Source organism: Myodes glareolus, chromosome 1, assembly GCF_982192425.1.
Source record: "Myodes glareolus chromosome 1, mMyoGla1.1, whole genome shotgun sequence".
Lineage (NCBI taxonomy): Eukaryota > Metazoa > Chordata > Mammalia > Rodentia > Cricetidae > Myodes > Myodes glareolus.
Genome location: NC_142026.1, coordinates 578,264 through 588,263, shown reverse-complemented (window position 1 = coordinate 588,263; position 10,000 = coordinate 578,264). Strand labels below are relative to the sequence as shown.

At 53.2% G+C, this 10,000-nt stretch overlaps 1 long non-coding RNA gene across 1 annotated transcript; it reads left to right on the top strand.

Annotated features, from left to right (window-relative positions):
- Positions 1-3,813: 3,813 nt before the first annotated feature.
- LOC148123219 (uncharacterized) lies at positions 3,814-5,460 on the top strand. The gene is made up of 2 exons (XR_015737254.1): positions 3,814-4,840; positions 5,166-5,460. It is a non-coding gene; the product is annotated as an uncharacterized LOC148123219 (long non-coding RNA).
- Positions 5,461-10,000: the final 4,540 nt, after the last annotated feature.

The following is a 10,000-nucleotide window of genomic DNA, read 5'->3' as shown; positions in this document are numbered from 1 at the left end:
TGGCGGTTCCCCCACACGTGCGACGCGAGCGCCCTTCCTTCCCGGAGGACGGACGACGGGGCCGGAAGAGTCCCCAGACGCACCTCGGCCGACGGACCCACCGTCACAGACACAGACCGCGGACGACGCCCGCTAAGCCTCTTCCCCTCGCGAGGTTCCCCGAAACGCGCGGGGGCCTCCTCTTTCCCCAGTCGCACAGACCCCGCCTTCGAGACAGACGCGCCCGCCGCCGCCGAAGGACCTCCGGCGGCGACGGGCCCCGACGCGTCCGGCGACGCGCCGGAGACGACCGACCGCCGTTTCTCCAAAGGCCGCGCCCGAGAGAGAGGTCACGGGCCCGCGACGCCAGAACCGGATCCCCGGCCCCGAGGAGGGACGGGTCACCGCTGCTCCCCGATCGTGGGAACGCTGCCGGGGAGAGGGGGAGCGAGGCGACTCCACACGGCACGCCGCAACGAGCGACACACACGCACGCGACGCGCACGGCGAGGCCGCGGACGCGGGAACGGCAAAGACGGGGAAGCGCGGGAGGGACCGCTCACGGCGGGCACGGACGGTGCGGACGGGTGGGACCCGGGAGCCCACCGCCACCCAGCCCCGCTCTTCCCGCTCGGCTCCGCGCCCCGAGGCGTGCGCACCATCCCCCTCGGGGGAGCGGGGTGACCGGGGGGTCCCGCGGCGCTCGGGCGCGCGCACGACGCGGGCCCCTTCGTCCCCCGACCACGGGTAACAACATCCCAGGCTCGGGCACGGCACGCCGGCGTCACGGCACGCTCTCTTTTGCCCCGCGTGGTTCCTCCCCGGACTCGGAGCGAGGAGGCGCGGGCCGCAGCGGGCACACAAACGCTCGGGTTCCCCCCCCAAAAGTCGGGACGCGGCGAGGGGAACCCGGCCAGAGCTACGCGCATCGGGCGGGTCACGGGGCGGGCCGGGGCGACCCAAGGCGGGTCCGACGGGAGACCCCAAGCACGCCCTTTCATCGGATCGCTAGAGAAGGCACTTTTCTCGCTGAGGGCGGGCGGGACGGACCCGGCCCGACGAGCCCCCGGCCGCGGCAGCCCCAAGAGCGGGGGAAACGACGCTCGATGATCTCGAGCGTGGCAAGGCGGGGGGGTCTGCGGTATCGGTAAAGGCTCGTCTTTATCTTTTTCCTTCCGGGGGCGCATTCTCGAGCGTAACGCGGACAGGGGGGACCGGACCGAGAAAAAGCATAAACTACAGACTAGGTCCCCCGAGAGCCAGGCCTCTCCGGCACCACCCACCGGCTCTGCACCGGGCGGGGAGGCATTCTAATCGTTTAACATTAAAAAACCCACCTCGAACGGTGAGAAGAACAGAAAGGCCGGCCGCGACAGCTCAACACCACCACCCGGCGCTCAAAAGCCTACGGGAGAAGGCAGCGCGTGGTGGGCCGCTCGCCCGATCTCACAGAAGCTTGCGAGAGACGGTTCATCGTCCCCCGCTCACGGAGGGGGGACGGACGCAGAGAGCCTCTTTCTTACCGCTCGCCTCGACCCCCACACGAACACACACCTTCGCAGAGGAACACCGCCGAAGGCCGGACCGCGCGCGGGAGGGCACACACGTCGGAGAAACGGGAAACGCCGCCGCCGCTCAGTACCGGGCACCTCTGAAGATCGGCCTGGAACGCTCCAGGAGCACCGCGAGGATCGCGAGCGAGACGCGCGCACACAAAGCCCGTTCGGGAAGGGCGTGTGACGCAGCACACATCGGCCAACCCTCTCCCGGCTCGGAGGGAGGAGGGCCGCACGGGCCACACACGGTGGGCGGAGCGAAACGCGCGAGGGGGGGCAGACGTCGGAGCCCCTGACGCGCCTCACGGGAGCCCCCACGAACCACAGCGGGGAGTGCGGGGGGGCTTTCACAGGGCTCGTGCCGGAGAGACCGCACCCCTGCCTTCCACACACCACCAGTCAAAGGTGGGGAGGACAGACGCGGGGCCCGCTGGCAGAACGAGAAGAGCGGCCGCCATTCGCCATGAATGTCCGTCCCTCGCCTGGCGCGGCTTAGGCCTCCGACCCGAATGAACACAGGGCGAGAGCACCACATCGATCGACAAGCGGAACCGGGGAGAAGCGAGCGAGAGGGCACCACAGACCCGACCGACTGCCACCAAAAAAAAAAAAAAAAGAAAACCCTTCACACACCACCTCCGAAACCAGAAAAAAAAAGCGGAGTGGAGTGGGCCAGCCACGGGGGAAGAAAAGGTGTGCACTCGGGGGGCACATAAGCAAGCAGCAGAAAGCCGGGCTGGGTCACCCTTTCCCCCAAAGGCCTCATGGAGACTCGGGAGCTCCACAACCTGGGGATGGGAAAAAAGTGCACTCGGGAGGCACACGGGAACAGGGGACTGGGGACACCCACCCAGTCCGTGGAGACTCGGGAGCTCCACCGCCTGCTGATCCCCGAAAGGAAAGAAAAAAAAAAAAGAAAACCCTTCACACACCACCTCCGAAACAAAAAAAACCCTTCACACACCACCTCCGAAACGAAAAAGAAAACCCTTCACACGCCACCTAAGAAACCAAAAAAAAAAAAGCGGAGTGGAGTGGGCCAGCCACGGGGGAAGAAAAGGTGTGCACTCGGGAGGCACATAAGCAAGCAGCAGAAAGCCGGGCTGGGTCACCCTTCCCCCCAAAGGCCTCATGGAGACCCGGGAGCTCCACAACCTGGGGATGGGGGAAAAAAGAAAAAGAAAACCCTTCACACCTCCACCTTCAAAACCAAACAATGGTGATGGTCACGGGGAAGAAGCGGTGTGTGCACTCGGGAGGCACATATAAAAGCAGGCAGCAGAAGGCCGGGCTGGTTCACCCTTCCCCCCCAAGGCCTCATGGAGACTCGGGAGCTCCATAACCTGGGGGTGGAGAAAACAGTGCACTCGGGAGGCACACAGGGGACCCACCCAGTGCGTGGAGACTCGGGAGCTCCATCTGATCCCCAAAAGAAACTTGGAGGAAAAGAAAAAAAAAAAAAGCACCGGGACGGTAAGGGAAAAGCCCCGGGAGGCAAGTCCCACCATCCAAACTGCACGGGTGACAACCACGAAGCGGGAACGCCTTACACACCACGTAGGTTGGGTTATAAACGGGAAAAACGACCCAGCGAGGCTCGGAAGAGACCACAACCTACAGAGTCCTTTCATGTCACCCACTTAAAGGACAGCGTGTCAGCACCTATCTGCAGGTACAATAAGGACAGATAGCAACCACTAGAAGAATGACACCAGGTACAGGGAGCAATTCACAGACCACAGGGGACTCCTGAAAGTGAGGCTGGGTGACATGTCCCAAAAATGTCCCCATAAACAAGAGAACCGACCCTCAAAGGAACAACTGGTCAACCTCATGACCATGAAAGGACCGAGAGAGCGAGGTGGACATGCCACAAAGCCGGGCGCCCAGCCTCCTCCCGGCCGAGGACCCTGCGACCAGCCGCTAGGGATGGAGCAGGGCAAGAAAAAAAAAATACCTGACGGTACAGGAAACCGGGGACCAGTGAACAGAGAACAGAGAAGCCGTGACCGCAGCCTCCTCTCGGCCTCGAGACGACGAGGCCCGCCTCTGAGGACCGAGAGTTCTGGCAAGGAGAAAAACAAAAAAAGAAAAAAAAGAAAAAAATGCTCCGAGACCACCCAACGAGTACGGACCAGGGAGGCGAGAAAGCCGTCGGGACCACAGTCTCCTCTCGCCCTCAGGATGGCGAGGCCCACCGCTGAGGACCGAGGAAAAAATATAAATAAAGAAAGAAAGAAAGAAAGAAAGAAAGAAAGAAAGAAAGAAAGCTCCGAGACCCCCAACGAGTCCGGACCAGGGAGGAGAGAAAGCCGGGACCACAGCCTCCTCTCGGCCTCAGGATGGCGAGGCCCGCCGCCGAGGACCGAGGGTTCTGACAAGGAGGAAAATAATCAAAAGCTCCGACACCCCCAACGAGTCCGGGCACGGGCGGCGGGGAAGAGCCGTGATCAACCAGCGCCCCCTCTCGGCCTCGGGTCGCCGGGGACCCAGGGCTCTCTCTCTCTTAGAGAGAAAAGGCGAGGGAAAGACAGCTTTGAAAGCCGGGGTACTTCACCCATCCTGGGCCTGGCCGGACCCGACACCTAGCGGTGGGACGACGCGAACGACTCAAGCCTTCTGGTCGACCCGCTCAAGTCTCCCAGCACCCTCCCCAGCCGTGGCTTTCGTTCGGTTCCATCCCAGACGCACCCATAGGCGACTCTTCCGGCACAACCTCCTACACAGAGACCGTCCCCAAGCACGACACCGACCGCGGGACACGCCCGCCCGCCAGCCGGGACTCTCGTCACTCTTTCCGCCTCACAAAAGCCACTTCGCCCTCCTTGTCGGCGACCGAGGACCAGGAGCGTTGCACAAAACGGCCAACACCGCTAGGTGGCGCCCGACGACCCACCCGACCCACAGAGATCGCTCGCTCGCTCGCTCGCTCTCGCTCGCTCGGCCGCGGCGCGCGAGCCTTCTCTGGCGCGACAGAGTGTCCTCCCACGCTCACGCCCGGAGGTGACACGCACCCACGACAGGGCAGGGGACTCCCCGTCGTCGGTTCCCCCACACCCCATCCCCGAACATGGGTGAACGCGGGCTGGCCGGGACGGACGTTCGGGAGGAGCCACGGACGCTCAGGCTACGAAAACGAAAGGAGAAACCGAGACCACAGGCAGCTAGCTAGGAAAACAGGCCAATCGCTCTCCCTCGTGGAGAGGGAGGGAGGGAGGGAGGCTCACGGGAAACAAAGAGTGCGTCTCCACGATCAGTGACAGTATTAAGTGGGCCAGTCGAGGGGCTGCGACACTTAGAGCACGGTGAGAGGGAGAGACCGAGGGACTGAGGGAGACCGAGGACCGAGGGAGGGAGGGAGGTGGCAATGGCAGGCAGTCTCCTGCCATCCGAGTCTCCTTTCAAAGACATAGACTTCACCTTGGCCACTGCTTACTTGCTTGCTTGCTTGCTTGCTTGCTTGCTTGCCTGCTTGCTTGCTTGCAGTTCTTTTTCTCCACACCACTCCCCACACCCCCGGCACCTACTTCTCAGACTAAATACCGAGTCAGAGAAAATGAAAACAGTCGTGGAATAATGTGTTTGTTTGTGTGTGTGTTTTAAAATATCTCCATTGGATTTCATTTCCAGGAATAATAGGGTCATGCGGATCTGTTGTGAACATTTTCACTTAGGACGGAGAAAATTAAAAGGTCGTTTGATGGATTTCTGGTGGAGGGTCTATTTCCCACCGCGATGAAGATGATCTCCTGATCCTTGTACTTTCAGTTTCTGAGTGCTGCTGGCATGACAGACACGGGCCCTCACACGCGCGTTGACGAGACAGTACTGACTGAGTGACAGCATGGAGCCCGTAGGACAAGGCTTCGGCTTCCCCTTCCCCTCCCACATAAACCAGAAAAATAAATAAATAGATCAATAAATACCCAGAGGCAGAAACATGGAAGCAGCTTCTCAGACCCTTTAGAGAAGGCTCCTGAGGTCTGACTGGGGTGACACACGTGGCAGAGGAGACGACTAGGCCAGGGCTCCTCCCTTCACAACCATCATCCAGGCCCCCAGCACTGCCTGCCTGCCTTCCTCCCTCCCTCCTTCCCTCCTTTTATAAATGCCAGGTTATTTATTTTAATTGACTTATTTTTAATTGCGTTGGGAGGCTAGACATTTTTGGGTTTTCGGGAGTGGACAGACATACGAAAGGAAGGAAGGAAGGAAGGAAGGAAGGAAGGAAGGAAGGAAGGAAGGAGAGAAAGGATCAGAGCAGTGAATATACAGGTGCACTGTCATTACACCAATGTGGACTGCAGATAGAAAATAAGAGGAAGAAAAAAAGAATAGAATGTCACCAAAAGGTCAGCCTGGTCTATAAAAGTGAGTTCCAGGACAGCCAGAGCTATTCTATGAAATTGCCCGAGTTCAAATCAGCAATTTCCCAACTCCAACAAGAATGTTTACAGGAAAGGCAACAGATAAAGGCCCATCAAAGAAGTCCAGTGGAGCTGTAGGCACACCCTTTGAAACTTCTCTATTGCAAGGTCACAGAGTTAGGAAAGGATCTTGATCTTAAACTTTCCTTAATAGTAAGTCTCTGTGTGTATCATACTCAAGCCAAGTGCCCTCAGAGCTCATGGAAGATGAAACAGAGCTCTACAATAAGAGACGGGTGTTGGGGTGGGGGGGGATTCACTCAAGAAAATTAAAGCAAAGCCCTACACTAACCCTGGCACACAGTAAAATCAGTCCTATGAGGAAATTTTTAGCTCTAATTGCCCACGTTTTACAAAGGCTTCTAACCGGGAAGTGATGATGCATGCCTTTAGTTCCAGCATGCGGCCTGGTCTCCAAGAGCGAGTTCCAGGACTGACTCAAAAACTAGAGAGAAACCCTGTCACAAAAAAAGAACAAACAAACAAAAAAATCTATTACATAAATCAATAGATGCATACATAGATGGAAGAATAGATGAGAGACAGACAGAAAGAGAGAGAGAGAGAGAGAGAGAGAGAGAGAGAGACCCAAACCCCATCTTCTGTCTTCTGATGGTACCAGGCTCTCTCCCAGGGGTCACAGAGGAAGGTGGGCAGGCAGCAACGCAGACAGTGTACGTGTGTGATATCAAGCAAGCCTATATGTGATATATAGGGTCTAATAGGGCAATGTCAGTATTACATTGGGGTAGGTCTCAGGAGCACAAGAATCCAAATCTCTGATGTATTCCCTGTCACCAGAAGAGGGCACTAGATCCCCACCATGTGGTTTCTGGAAATTCTCTGCAGTTCTGATTGTTTTCATTGTTCCTCCTGCTTGCCTGTATTTAGTGAGAGAGTGGGTAACACTCCTCCCTGCTTCTCTGTGTGTCTGTGCCTGTCACATCCTGGATAGTCAGAGTGCCCGCCACCTATGCCTGCCTGAGATGTAGCCGGCAGCCCTGGCTGGGGCTGGGGAAAAGGGAGAGAGTGGATTCTCCTGGAGAGCCATGGGCAGAGGCTCTGTGGATTCCCTGCAAGAGGCCTCACTGCTTCAGGTACAGCTGTGACCAGGTCTGAATCCAGGACAGACTCCAAAGCCAGAGAGAATCCCTGTCTCAGAAAATAACAACAACAAAAAAAAAATAAGTAAACTAATAGATAAATTGATAGCCAGGCAGAGACTCAGAGAGATGATAAAACACCTCAGAGATCAGGGAGCCCAAGGCAGGCAGGTCACTGCGAGTGTAAGGCTACCTTGTTCTGCAGACTGAGATTCAGGACAGGCAAAATGACACAGATAAATTCTGTTTAAAAAAAATGGTGTTCAGTGCATGTCTTTAATCCCTGCACTAGGAGGCAGAGGCAGATGGATCTCTGTGAGTCTGAGGCCAGCCTTGTCTACAAAGTGAGTTCCAGGGCATACAAGGATACACAAGGAAACCCTAAGTTGAAAAACCACAAATAAACAAACAGATAATAACAATAAAAATATTTGAGAGTTCAAATAATTGACTTCATTCACAATAAAAAAATATGGATATCAAAATATCAAATGCACTTGAACACATTGACACAGGAGACCGCTTCCTAAATATAACCCCAGTAGCACAGACACCGAGAGAAACAAAATGAATACAGGAGACCTCCTGACACTGAAAAGCTTCTGCAAAGCAAAGGACATGGCCTACAAGGCAATACGACGGCCTACACAATGGGAAAAGATCTTCACTAACCCCACATCAGACAGAGGTCTGGTCTCCACAATATACAAAGAACTCAAGAAATTGGTCATCTAAAGAACAAAGAATCCAATTGACAAAATGGAGTACAGACCTAAACAGAGAACTCTCAATGGAGGAATCTAAAATGGCTGACAGACGCTGAAGAAAATGGTCAACATCCTTAGTCATCAGAGAAATGTACATCAAAACGAGTTTCTATGTCTCTTGGATGAAAGAATGAAAGGAGTGCATCCCCACACCCCGGCTCAGTGTTTAGTATCACGTTCTGTTAATTTCTTGTACATTTAGTTTAATTTCACATTTTGTTCATCTCTCTTGGTCTGCACCAAGTGTTTCCCTGTGTGGGGTGGGGCATGGAAGGTGTCCTATTCCAGAACATTTTATTTTACTTTGCTTTGAGACGGTCTTTCCAGTTGTGTAGAACTTAGTTTAATTCCAAATTTTTTAAAAAGATTTGTGGGTTTTTTTATTTTTTTAATATTTATTTATTTATCTACACAATATTCTGTCTCTGTGTATTCCTGAAGGCCAGAAAAGGGATCCAGACCTCATTACATATGGTTCATGAGCCAGCATGTGGTTCCTGGGAATTGAACTCAGGGCCTTTGGAAGAGCAGGCAATGCTCTTAACCACTGAGCCATCTCTCCAGCCCTAAAGAATTTTTTATGGTTTGTTTAACTTTATTTTACATGCAGTGGCATGAATGTGTCAGTTCATCCAGAAATTGGATTTACAATCACTTATGTGCTGCTGCCATGTGGGTCCTAGGAATTGAACCCACTTCTTCAGGAAGAGCCACCAAACCATCTCTCCAGGCCTTCCTTTAATTTAACAAATGTATTGGTGTGTCTCTAGGTGTGCCTCTCTCTCTCTCTCTCTCTCTCTCTCTCTCTCTCTGTGTGTGTGTGTGTGGGTGTGTGGGTGGGTGACTCTGTGTGTCTGTGGGGTGGCCTTTGACTTTACCAAGGTGAACACATTCAAGAGAAGAGATGGTGATTTACAGATAGAACACAAAAAAAAACAAAACAAAATCAAACAGATAGCTTGATCTTTAAAAGTGAGTTCCAGGACAGCCAAGGCAGGGCTATTACCTGAAATTGACTGAATTCATATCAGCAATTTCTCAACTCCAACAAGAATGTTTACAGAGAAGTCAAGAAAAAAAAATCATGTTGAATGAAGTGCCAGAGTCAAAGACCTGCTCCACTACCTGCCAACCCTGGCTGTATTTTGAATCTCATATTTGATTTCTCTCTCCACGTACATTGAGTTTAATACATGTGAAGGCAGACTGAAGAAAACAATCAAGAAAAAGAGAAAACATGAGGAGTGGGACAAAACAGAGATCTAGAATGGGAGAGAGAGAGGGAGAGAGAGAGAGAGAGAGAGAGAGAGAGAGAGCGCATTCACCTCAGTCCTGTGAGAAAACCACCTCAGTCCTTTGAAGAAATTTATAAGTCTCATTGCCTACCATTCTAAAAATTAAAACCATCTACTTGGGTGGTGGCGGCGGCGCATTCCTTTATTCCCGGTTCTCAGCCTATTCTACAAGAGCTACTTCCAGGACTGGGTCCAAAGCCAGAGAGAAGAAAAGTTTGTGATTTACTTAACTTCATTATATGTGCAATGGTGTGAGGGTGTCAGATCACCCCGGAACTGCATTTACAATCACTTATGTGCTGCCATCTGGGTGCTGGGAATTGAACTCAGGACCTTTGGAAAAGCAGGCAATGCTCTTAACTGCTGAATCATCTCTCCAGCATTAAAGAATTTTTTATGGTTTATTTAACTTTATTTTACGTGCAGTGGCATGAATGTGTCAGATCATCCTGAAACTGGATTTACAGTCACTTATGTGCTGCTGCCATGTGGGTCTTGGGAATGGAACTCACTTCTTCAGGAAGAGCCACCAAGCTCTTCAATGGTGTTTTACAGATAGAAAATAAGAAAACAAGACAAAAACAAACAGATAGCCTGATCTTTAAAAGTGAGTTCCAGGACAGTCAGGACTATTACATGAAATTGCCTGAGTTCAAATCAGCAATTTCTCAATTCCAACAAGAATGTTTACAGAGAAGTCAAGAAAAAAAAAAAAACCAACAAATCAGGTTGAATGAAGTGCCAGAGTCAAAGGCCTGCTCCACTACCTGCCAACCCTGGCTGTATTTTGAATCTCATATTTGGTTTCTCTCTCCACGCACATTGAGTTTAATACATGTGAAAGGCAGACTGAAGGAAACAATCAAGAAAAAG